This window comes from Spodoptera frugiperda, chromosome 31, assembly GCF_023101765.2.
Source record: "Spodoptera frugiperda isolate SF20-4 chromosome 31, AGI-APGP_CSIRO_Sfru_2.0, whole genome shotgun sequence".
Taxonomy (NCBI): domain Eukaryota; kingdom Metazoa; phylum Arthropoda; class Insecta; order Lepidoptera; family Noctuidae; genus Spodoptera; species Spodoptera frugiperda.
The window spans coordinates 1,726,351-1,739,543 of record NC_064242.1 but is presented as its reverse complement, the minus strand read 5'-3'; the positions used below and the strand labels follow the sequence as shown (position 1 = coordinate 1,739,543).

Genomic DNA, 13,193 nt, shown 5'->3' with positions numbered 1-13,193 from the left:
CGGCGGTAAGGTAATCCAAACTTCTAATGTTGAAGATGTTATTATTTTCAAGATTTTTGGCCCCGTCTCATTTTAATATCTATGATTAAATCCTATAAAAGACAACAGTCTCCATAAAATTATTAAACGATTGTTTGGACCTAGGTATTGTACGTTTCTCTTGATACTGTCATACCATTTATAAAGGACTCGCCTTACATACGATACGTAAACAACATACTTTTAAAGGTACAGAAGCCAGCTCATCAAGCTACCCGACATCCAAAAGAATTTCAGCTTTATTTCAAAACACTTAAGGTTGAAAACGATATTTGAGATATTCGGATAGCTTCATGAGCGGCCGTCTGTGCGTAAGTTGGCACATAAATTGAAGGTTAATGACCTCCATCGTATTTTGCAATCAGAGCCAAGAATGGGTTCCAAATGACATGACAATGCAAGCATCCTTTAACATACATAGTAATGTTGTTTGTAGTACATAATGTCATACCTATTATTCCTCAGAGGGATAGGCAGAGGTGAACAGACTTATTAAATGTTACACTTATATTTCGCCACTTTGTAATGATAAAAATTCAATGTAAGTATTAAGAAGTAAGCCCTTGCTATTCCGTCAGATCAAACGTCGCAAGTGGGGATGAATAGGCCATTCGCTCAGAAGCGGTCCCGACCATTTTCCCAGACAGGTGGGATTGGGTGGTGTTTCCCAAGATGTGTGGGAGAGCCATGCTTCGGCACGAATGAGCCGGCTCAACCGGAGTGATGCCACGGTCTTACAGAAAACCGACGTGAAATAACGTGTTGTGTTTTCGCACGCTGCTTATAATGAATAGTCCCTCTGTAACTCGAAATGATTAGAGCTTTTCTCCATTAATGTACGTGAGTAAACCGCGATTTTTTAGTTAATTTAGTATGTCTCACGATAGTTATTATAAGTTATGTTATGTTACAAGTGCAACCTTTCGGTAATTTTATCAAAACATAGTAAATTCCACATACCGTAACTTACGTTGTGATCACGTAATTCCAATTTTACGGATTATTTCACTTGTATGGAAATTGTTGGTTTGTGCAGTTAAACAATGTTCAATTTTCATAGTTTTCTACCAAGGTCGAACCGTTACGAAATAACTGTGTTCGTTATTAATATTTATAATTATTCTTCATAATTGTTCTTGTAAACGTTGTGTTTAATTGTTCTTTTCCCGTTTATCGTAAATGCGACCTTGGCCCCGAATAGATAGAATTTGAAATTGATTGTTAGGTCTATGGCACAGATACTGGAATATTTCAAAAGAAAAGTTATGGCTTAATATTAAATTCTGAATTGTTTTCCTAGGTAAACCAAATTATTGGTCACAAAAAAACTGTTACAATTTATTCTGGAATTATGTTGCATTGGAAAATTCATCTCTATTCTTATCAGCATAAGCTTTTAATTGAATTACATTGATTTTTCTCCTACTATCGGTTCCATACTCACTCGATTATCACGTAGAGATAACACACTGTCAAACAAGTCACGTCTCAATACTATGCAAAGGTATTTATGCAATGCCAACACGCAAAGATAAATATGTAGTTAGCTACACTAGGATATAATGATATAGTTAAAATAAATTTATTTGTAGGGTCTTCAAAGAGATTGCAAATCTCCATACTTTTAATATAGTTGTATTATCTTTATGTTCAACTTTGGCGACGATTACCATACCATGTAGGTAGATTCTAGTATATTTCTCGGGTTGAATTGTTTTTGTGTAATCTTTATTATTTTATTTAAAGTGCTATAAGAACGGTATAATATTATAAAAAAAAATGATTTGGTTGTTTGTTTCTTTAAATAAGTTTCAAAATAACTGATGAGGCTTAATCAATTCTATTACAATTTACAATCTTTGAAACATAGACTATCTACTTGACAAAACGCTTAATTCCCAGTGCCAAGGCCGTATGAAGAAAAGTAGCATTTAACCTCTTTTCTGCCTCTTGTATGAGACACAATCGACAGACAGACATTTTATTTTAATATTGTAATATTTGCTTTGACGTTCAAAAGTGCCTTCCCGGTCTATTTGAAATAAATAATTTTGACTTTGACTTTGAATAGAAAACATATTGTGTCTCACGCAGATCTGCGTTTCAGCATACCATGGGTTATTAACCCGTCAGCGCTATTTCCGAACCGATACGACCTTCAAACCTTCAAGAAAAGGGCTTACTCCTTTTTAAAAGGCCGGCAACGCACCTGTGACTCCTCTGGTGTTGCGGGTGTCCATGGGCAGCGCTGATCGCTTACCATCAGGTGACTCGTTTGCTCGTTTGCCACCTATTCCATAAAAAAAATCTACTATATGAATAGTAGCTGCTCTCATTATCACTTTCCACTTCCAATCGAGTTACCAAAGACCCGTAGTACTGGTAAATGATGGTCACGTGCCATTAGCTGACGAATCAGAGCGCGGCGGCCCCGTTGCGTAACTCGCCTTGAGTGACCGCTGATGGGTGCTGAGCTCCCAATCCGACATTCGGCATGGTATGGTCATGCACGACCGGTTGCACAGATTCTGATTGTTAGAGTTTAATTTGTTGCTTTAGGATCGTGGCTACTGTTGTTGGTTTTGTAAATGAATGGTGGGTAATGAGAATAGATCAGGTAAATTACTTTTTTTATGTACTTATTTATGGAAGTGGGTACCTATGTATGTCCTAAAGTTGCTGGAAGGAAATGTTTAGTTACTAGATCAATGATAGCAGCAACTGTGTCGTTTGTTGGACATGACAAGCGAGACTATGACTACCGAGCAAAGGGGTTTTGGGTTCGATTCTCGGGCAGGACAAAGAGTTTGTTATCAAAAAAAAACAATATAAGTATTATGGGCAATGAGAATGTTAAGTATTACCGATATACAATTAATGGACCTCATAACTTACCTGCCGAAAAGTAGGACACCTTTTAGACACTTTTGGTGGACACACTGCCGTACTCAGAGACATTTAATGATAACTTAAACTATTCCTTAGTAACGATTTTGTTCCAAAAACGATTGCTAACCATTGGGTTGAGTAATAATTAAATGACTATGAGTACGGCGGTAAGTTCATAAAATGATCTCCCTATAATTTCTGGCGCCAACATAATCTGCGTTGGAGGCTCAATTGTCTACATAAATGATATCAAAGAGCTTAATGTTCCTATACTCATTAATATAACACCTACACCGCCTACTAGTGTAGGACATATATCAAATTGTAGAGTATCGTATCGAATTGTATGAGAGGACAGGTGATTCATTAAACAGGTGGATTTGGTTCATTCTTTTGGATATAAATCCGGGATCCCAACTGTCTTGGTGGTGGAGAGGTTGTGAACGTAAGCTGCTGAGCAATGGACCTCTGGTTCTAACAAAAGGCAGATGATGATGGGAGGACATTTTATTAAGGGTGAAAATACATCCTATGCCTTCTCCTGCATTGGGCGAGGCGAAAGGTGTCAGGCTCTTACTGACTAAAAACCACCCCGTTCCGATTTCTTTTCGAGCCGGAGCCCCGGTAAACCCGCTAGGTAGTCCGCAGCTCCGGATTTGCCAGGACTAATATGGCGAAAATGAAAGTAGTTCCACATGCTTAAAATAATTATAGTTGACTTGTAGTGTGACCGGAAACCATCTGCAAATATTTACTTAGTAACAAAGTTAGATAAAACGATTGAGATCGGTGTATTGCCGCATGGAAATAATAAGGCGCATCGCGTTTGTTTCTGTTTCTTTTTTATATTAAAGTGGGTATATCTGCAAGGACTCGTACTGATACGAGTATGTTTTATGACTGATCATAAAACATCAACTGTTGAGCGTAATGACTTCCAAAAACATAAGCGTGCCAAAAACATAACTCCAAATTGATTCAAACTCCATGATCTAAATGGAAAACATCACTCACTCAAATGACTGCACCGGTATTTAGTCCTCTGTTCAAAGGTATACTAAATATAAGTGTATCCCGATCCAATCCCCAATAAGTGCGGTAAGTACAGCGGCAAGCATGTCAAGCTACTCCAATCTGTGAATGTTTTCATTGGATTTTCGACCTTATCTGAAAATAATAAAGTTGAAAACAAAGAGATTGGTAAAAAGGTGTAGGTTAATTTGCTGTTGCGTACAGTAAGGGTATATTTAGGAGTTAGGAGCATTCCTAACTTCGTTCAGGGACACGCGAGAACAATCACCGCTGTTATTTCTGTTGCTTAGCAACGAGTAAAATAAGGGGTGATTTATTATTTGCAACAACAATGACAGTTTTTGTTGATTGTTTTCCAAGAAATGTGTGACACAGAAGTTCCAATGGTGGCTTAAATAAAAACAAACCCTACTACATTTAAAATAAAGTCCACAAGCATAAAAACGTTCAAAAAGGATGTGAGTGACGTCAAGCGGCGCCAACAGATGGCGTTAGTGGGTGCATTGCGCTTACGCATGCGTCACTTGTTGATTGATTGTGTGATTGTGTTGAACTTTTTAGATGCCAGAGACGTTAGTCGTTTGGGTTCAAAGTTACATACATAGATACTGAGTACCGATGTAAATATGTAAGCAAGAATCGTTTAAGTAGTTAATATTAGGTTTAGTAAGACTGCCAAACCAACACGTTTGAGAAGTAGGTGGTGTCTGGTGCCTGATTTTTATGTTAAGGCAAAAGCATATATTTTTTTAATATGAGATATCTTTAATTTGATAAGTTTCCTTAATTTTTTTAAACGTTGCCCCACGCTACGGTTTTTACAAACAAACAAGTTCATATACACATGACACTCAGACCCAAAACAACAATTTATGGATCACACAAAGAGTTGCTCCGTGCGGTAATCGAACCCGCTACACGTTAACCAACCATGCAGTCAGAATTAAATAGACACATCAAGAAACTAAGAGTCACCATAACAAAAACTGAAGAAAGTCTGTCAGTAAAAACGCTGACTACCCACATTTTTATACATTTCTATTTACCTATTAAAAAAAGAGTTTTGTAACATTTAAATCACTAATTAGATAAGCTTTTAATAAAATTATTATGCCGTGAAAGTTTCTGTCGTACTTCTATTTAAAAAAATAAAGATGCATCACTTGTCAGATGTCATATTTACCAAATTAACTTTGCGGTTGGTAAAATGGAATTAAGTTCAAATATCAGCCTTATTGCTTTGGGTTAGGGATTGTTTTGAAGTGGTTTGAAATGTAAATGCGATTTGTAAGTGGCAGGTACTTCGGTCGAGAGGTTGTGAGAAAGGTGTTTGGTTATGCAATAGTGGGGTGTGGCGCAAACTGTAAACTTGAGCGAGTTTAAAACTTAAGTATATTTAATTATTATGTTATCGGCTTACTCACGTATTTGTTTGACGAGGAACTCGACTAGTTTCAAGCCATGCAAGAGGCTCATATTCATGAGCAGCATTCCGCGACACATAACATAATAATTAATTTAGTATGTCTCACGAAAGTTACAATAAAATTAAGTATATTTAATACGAAACTTGAACATGTACTTAAATGTTAAATGTTATTGATTAGAAATTGCAATTCAATAATAATAAATGTGGTGACTTTGCATATATTTTAAAACATTTTCTTTAAAAAACGCTGACCTGCATTAGAATTTTCTCCAAACAGTTTCTGGATGACACTAATAGTTCCTCCATGCAGGAATCTAACTCGCTACACGTTGCGCAGCAGCCAGTTGCCCAATCACCGCACAAATCGTGCAGTTGCAATATAATTGTTTCTTAAAAAAGTGAACCTTGATTAATTCAGCATCAAGTCAAAATTTGCGCATGAACCGCATAATATTACTAGTATAACTACGTTTCTTCGACTAACTGACGAACTAGTAATTCTAGTAAATCCTCCGATTACCATTGATATTCAAGTCTTTCAAAAACGTATTAATAACCGCATTTCATTATTTTATCCTTGATAGTCAAAAATTAGTCAAAAGTTAAATTATTTCTTCCAATTAAACCATAAATACCTAGGTACTTTTCAAAAGTCAATAACTAAAGAAATAAATACTAGTCTGTCAGTCTATTATCAGTGAATCTAGGAGCTCGTTCCAAAGTGGAACTTCGAATGGAGAAGAACGAGCAAGAAACTCCATAAAAAACAACTTTTTCCTAATCGCTACCGCCTATACACTATCATCGCTACCGCTCACACCTTACACCACACACCTAGATCAAATACTATCACGTTCAGTTATGACAACTTATAAAATAATGGAGGTTTTCTCTTTTTGCACACGTGACGAGGCGATATTGTTCCATTGTCTGTTATATTACTAAACTTTATCAAAATTACCTTCGAGATTCGTGAAAAGGTTTATATATTTTTATAATAACTATAGTGAAACATATTAGTAAAAATCAGTCAGCCAGTACTCTACACGACGACGCCGCGACTGCGCACGCTGTTTATAATGAAGAGTCCCTCTGTGACTTGAAACTAATAGAGCTTTTATTTATTGATGTAAGTGAATAAACTGTAATTTATGGTTAATACTTTGACTGCCAAATAAAATCTGTTAAAGGCAAATCCTCCGCTAGCGCCGGTCATATTTGCCCCCATGACGTTTAATGTATTATGCCATTAACTGTATCAAGTTTAAAACTCATTCAATAAGATTTTGCATCTGTAATTTAGTATGTCTTACGATAGTTATTAGTCTTAATGGCAACGACATACCAATCAATTTTGAAACATTTCTTTAGCGAAGTTCTCAACAATCGCAACCACCAAACAAACAATTTTGAAGGACCAACACTTTCCTAAATGAGGTTAGCCAGTTCAATCCGGTTGGTAACTAGTAACCAGTAACTAAAATTGCTTAACTGTATGTAAATAGATTTAATTAACTAAGAACAGGTCTAGTGGTTGAACCTCTGTCTTTGTAAGACTATACGGGTTACACAATAACCGCTCTGGATTAAATTTAAACTTGTATGTGGTTACCGGATGGGAACATGGTTGAAAATAATTTTAGATAGTTATAAAATAGTTGTGGTTTGTCTGTGACTTTGCCCCTGTTGTTGGGATAACATAGCCTAACTTGAATATCATACAATATATTCTGATTTATTTCCTTGTGAGATCCAAGACTCCAAGAGATTAATGTCCCTGGGACGCGACCCAGTGTTCCGGTGTTTTCATGGTTCCGCTTACAGGAGTTGCAGCGGTTTTGGGAGGTTATGGCGGGCTTGTGTATGTACGATTCTTAAGTGTAATTTATTCAAAGATTTCATATGAAAGCGTCAAGAACAATCCAGAACATTGCCATTTTATTCTTTTTTTCGCACATCACACACTTAGTAACAATTAACTCGTACATTAACAAAATTAATATTATCATTGCCACCAAAATAACCTCAAACATTCGCAAATGTCCAATTTCGCGGCATATTTGACGTTTCTAACAAGATGGCGGCGGACGCGGCAAACAGAACGGATCGGTCACCTCTGAATGGCGTTAAATTTAAAACAATGCCGGTGAGAGCGGCAGAATTTCACTGACACTTGCTCTAATGACGATTCCATTACGTGAAATTGTTTAAAGTTAAACAATTTGTAACATTATTGCAAAATACTGTCAATGGAATGATGAATGATCATCTAAAGTTTCATAATTTTAATAATGACCAAGATTCATTAACTACATAGCTCATGGTCCTACAGTAACCTAATCTATTAGATTTGCAATTTCTTCTGCATTAATATTACCGACAGAAAAATTTCGGGATCATGACTTTTTGTACTATTTACACTATAATATATCTTTGTCCGGTCTTTATTATAATTCGTGCAGCTATTTTGACAGAATTGAATGACAAACATCCGAACATCTACAATACTTTTTAACCAGATTATCATTTGCATGATTTTGTATCTACGATTCAACGTAACAACGTCTTGAACATCTATCGCCTTTACTGCATACAAGAAAGAAATTACTCATATATGTACATTGTATGTATGCAAATTCTTATGTATATAAGCATCATGAATAATTCACAGTACAAAGAAGAGAGAGTACTAAGTGTTAACAAGCCGAATTACTGCCCGTTATATCAATATATCCTTTCGTAATCAGTAAAAGTAAGATGCATTGCAAACAAAACATACTTACTTATATTTCTTGCACATACCAAGTTATATTTGCGGATCAACGAACACAGCTTCATCATTCTCAACCTTATCATCAACAAATTAAGAATCAATTCTGTTTTTGTTGATAACTTCGATGGTAAAATTAACTTTGTCACCGTTTACTTGTTTTGACATAATATTTGGTGCCTATAGTGATTGGTTATGTAATCGTTACGTATTTTTTCCTCAATTATGAAGTAAATAAACCTTTCTTCGGTCGTCATAATCATAAACAGTTAAATACTTGTTTCAATCAATGGTTTTATTGATCCCTCTTTATATGATCTTGTTGTGTCATTAACTCATTAAATAACATGTAAACATGTTTGTACAATCTCTTATGTGATTTACACATATGATGTATGTCTTATGACTTACATCTTCTCAGCCTGTAGCCAAATGTCATTGAGCGCTTGACAGAAAACTGCATTGTATGGGATTGACGTACATTTTGATACCTGTCTGTGTCATTTGGGGATGATCGTGGCATTGATGTTTTCTTCTTTCTGTAGACAAGCGTTAAAGTGGTATTTGGCTATAAGGCTCTGGAATGTTTCGTGGCGTCCAATTATAACTCTTAGGTAATGTTTTACTGAAGAATAGGATTAATCAATTTTGTTCAACAAGAATGTAACTGGCCATCTTCATGTATCATTTCCTTGTTCCTTAATTATCTTCTACCTGTTTTTATTTACAGAGTATTTAAATAACGACAGACTTAAAGCCATCATCTACATTTTGTTAGAACCCAAGGTCCCTTGCTCAGCAGCTTCCGTTCACAACCTCTCCACCACCAAGACAGTTGGGACAGCTACTCTCCAAACACACTAACCGTGAAAATATGATGATACACAGACACGCTAATAACACCAGTTCACGCACATTTTAACACCAATAGTGGTAACTTGAACACCTCAGAACAATAGCAAATTACCGCTGATGGTACAAGAAATATGACAAGTAGGCTAAATCAACAAAAAGGTTTTGATACATGACTATAGTTTAGTGGAAAACATCGGTTAATGAGGAAATGTATAGCTTTTTGTCTTATCAATTAACCTTGTTTCTAAGACTTAAGATTATACACAGTTGAACATACATCACATTGATATATCATGGGTTTTATATGTGAATTTATAATTAGCTTTTTACCCCATCGTCAAGTTCATTTGTTATATTCTAATCTTCATAGAGTGTGTAGGCTACTGTGAGGACCGCCCAGAGGATACGGTGAAGCATATGGTGGCGGTGTACCCTGCATTGCTTGGCCTCAGGGATGTGCTCGGCGACGGCGACTTCTCGCGCCCGGCGTTGGTTCAGGCCGTGGTATAAAGCAACTGGGAACTAGTGATGCCGTCTCCTCCTTTGCGAAGCAGCCATGTTAGCTATGGAGAAGGCGGGGCGCGTGTGGAAACGAACCTCCTTGTACTCCAGCCGTAGCGAGAGACCCCGAATGTCGGGGGCTTTAACTGTACAGTTAAATCGTAAGGTGTATAGCATGCATTAGTAAAAAGTTCCTTCCTTTCTTAGGTAAAGGTTTAACTGTTTTTGTTCTCATCATAAAATACATGTAAGAACTACTCGTAAGAACATATAATGTTATGTCTATTTCCCCAGCAATAATTTTAATATTTATGACTCAATATTAACAACGAAATCGTAACAAATACAATACAAGACATAAGTTCCTTATTGCAATGAAAAACTAATTAAATGTAAGTTATGTAAAACTTGTAGAACATACATACATAAGCACTATATTAAAAAAGTTATTAAATTAGTAAGTACTAAATATACATAAAATGCATTATTGTATAATAATGATGTTCATACTAGCATACTAGGAAAAAATAGCGTATAAACACATAGGCAAATTTTGCCGATTGAAACACAAAATTTGGTTTTAATAAATTGAGCCATGTCACTGCTCTCAACCAATCCAATAAAAATAAGGATGATAATAAGCTACCACGATGCTTAATAAAGCGGGAGAATAATGATTTGTTAAATAAAAGTTAAGTTTTTTGAAGAAACACCCTGGTACTGGCCAGTCGCATTTCCAACTTTTCGACTACGATGCCTGATAACGAATCAGATGTTTTTAATTACTACCAAGCTATATCATCCGGCGTGTGAAAGTATGTGTAAAAGTTGTTTTATAGGCTTCCTAAACCGGTTGTCTATCTCTCTCTTTCACACGTTAATCTATATCACCATCTCCCTCGCACAGTGCAATGTCGTAGTACCGTTGTAAGTAGTGTTGCGAATTGCTTATTGATATAATTTTATCGATAGTTACACTCGATGGTTTATCGATGTTTTAAATGTCATTAATGTTTGTAGTGAAGATGATTAACGATTGGTTGTTAAGTTTTATTTTTGTCGATGTTTTTTGTACTTCCTTATTCGTTTTAGGTAACAATGTTTTTTAGTACTGTACTTTTATTATTTGTTACTTTTATTAGATGTTTTCATAATATGTATTATGAAATGTGTCTTTGAATGGTTGTAATGTGCAGAAGGATTCTGGTTCCATACCTGCCCCCAAAGACCAAAGTGTTATGTTATAATTTCGATTAAAAAAATCTTTGCAGTAAGAAAAATGACAGAATATTCGAAACGAAAAACGAACGTGGGACTTGTAACTTGTAACATAAACGGTGAAAAGTAACTTTAACATGTATACTTCTGCCTGCCCCTTTAAAAAACCGGAGTATTATATTATGTAATTACCATACACATACATAAACGGAACAATAACAACTTAATCATTTGACTACTCGATTACCCATTCAACCGATTCACATCCGATTATTCAATTCGATTAGGAAGCACATCACTAGTTTACGACATGGAGCATGTTTTTGCGGTATTATAACGATTACTGTAACTCCTAGCATTCTATGCTAGCTATATTTATAATAAGATTGCGGTTTTTTTGAGGTCAGCGAATATAGTCAGCTGTTATGAAATTGAAGGATGTCGTTATTTTGTTTGCTTAATATTAGGATAGGATCTTTAGTTTATATACCGCTTACTGCCACACTCAGAGTCAGTTAATGGCTACTTAAGTCGTTCCTTAGCAATTGTTTTCCATACAAAATCGTTACTAAGGAATAGTTTAAGTAAGCATTAAATGACTCTGAGTGTGGCAGTTTTAGATGTATTTTCAGCGTCTGGTGAGCAGCACCACCCACAATTAATGCTCATGCAGCAGAGGTGCAACATACATACGACATGCAACAAACTTATGCAACTCGACATACATATGTTTCGCTCCTCCACGGAGAATCTTCAGGAGGTGTTGACTCGGCGGCTCCCGCAACTCGAATTCGAGCTGTAAATTCCTAGACAGTACCTAATATATTCTATTCTATATACGGTACCTAGACCGTAGATACCGTCTTACTGAAAAAGTTGTTCTTAAATTATAGATAGCATCGGCAGACTAGTCCAATAGGACTAGTCTAGTTGGACACAGACTGGTCCCCATGATTGATATCGATCGGGAGATGATTGTATTGGCGATATAGGTATTTAGTGTCAGTACTAAACAAACACTAATAATAATTACCTCAAACTTGTAAAATTATAATGTTTTATTATCTTCAGCGAGTATCTAGTTAACACGAATTAATAATTTATCGTCTAACAATAATAATATCATAGTACTTAGATGTTTAACAATCAAGACACACGGCAGTGTGTCCGCCAAGTTCGAGCAAAAAACCGACACACCGGCCGTGGGTTATATTACACGAACCATTTCGGGCCAAGTTCGACCCACCTATAACTCAAAATCTATTTTATCTACGCATATGAAATTTCTAGTATCTGTTGAGATCTACTTACTTATCTAAAATACAAAATTTCATTAATGTACCTATTGTAGGTCTTGAGATATTGACGTCAGAAAATCGCTATTTTTACTATACACTCACTGACTGACTCACTCACTCATCAAAAACCTAGACCACTTCCAATGGTCGTATGACTTGAAATTTGGCATGGAGGTAGGTCTTTAGGTCAAGGTAAAGGAAAAAATCTGAAAATGGCCAAGTGTGAGTCGGTTTTAAAAATAATGAAGGTGTAAATTCATACCCCTAAGGAACTAAAACAAAAAATTTATCTATATCTTCCAATGGTCGTACCGACCTAAAATTCGTTACGGAGGTTTGTATTTAGTCAAAGTAAAGTAAAATAAGAAAAAAAGAAAATAAACCTTACAAAAATAAATGAAATCCCACCCAAAACATAAATGTGAAAGGCTGCCAAGTTCGATAATATTGGAATGCTTCGCCTATAAAAGAAGTGAGATCTAAATAAGTACCGAGTTCCATACACAGACCTCAGTTAAAAATGATATAACTTGGCAAGTTTTAATAGAAAATTATATACTTGACTCATTACGTTTAGTAGGTTTATAACAAAGTGTGTGAAAACTTGCCAACTTGTTATATCATTTTTAACTGAGGTCTGTGTATGGAACTCGGTACTTATTTAGATCTCACTTCTTTTATAGGCGAAGCATTCCAATATTATCGAACTTGGCAGCCTTTCACATTTATGTTTTGGGTGGGATAGTTAATATACATTCTGATCACGATCTCAATTGTAAAGTTTAATTAAGCCGTAAATTATAATTGTTCGCTGTTATGAAGATAAATTAATTATTTCTATCTAATGCTTAGTTTCAGAAAGATTTTAATCTAGAACAGGGCTTTTTAATGTGGGGTCCATGGACCCCTAGGGTACAAAGAGTACGAAGCATGTGTACCAGGGGTCAGTTAAAAACAGTAACAAAACATTAGTTAATTGAACAAAGAAATAAGTTGTGCCATTATTACTACCAACTAATAATTTTCAATATAAATTAGCTTGTTTTCTTAACTTAATATTAAGATATTCTTTGATAGAAGTCCGTGGAATTATTTATATTGTGAAAGTGGTCAGTGACTGTAAAAGGTTTAAGAAACCCTGAACTAGAATGATGCCCGATTA

At 35.6% G+C, this 13,193-nt stretch overlaps 1 protein-coding gene across 2 annotated transcripts in view; it reads left to right on the top strand.

Annotated features, from left to right (window-relative positions):
• Window positions 1–13,193, top strand: part of LOC118276011 (uncharacterized) — a 133,274-nt gene that overhangs the window by 10,267 nt on the left and 109,814 nt on the right. The window lies entirely within an intron of this gene.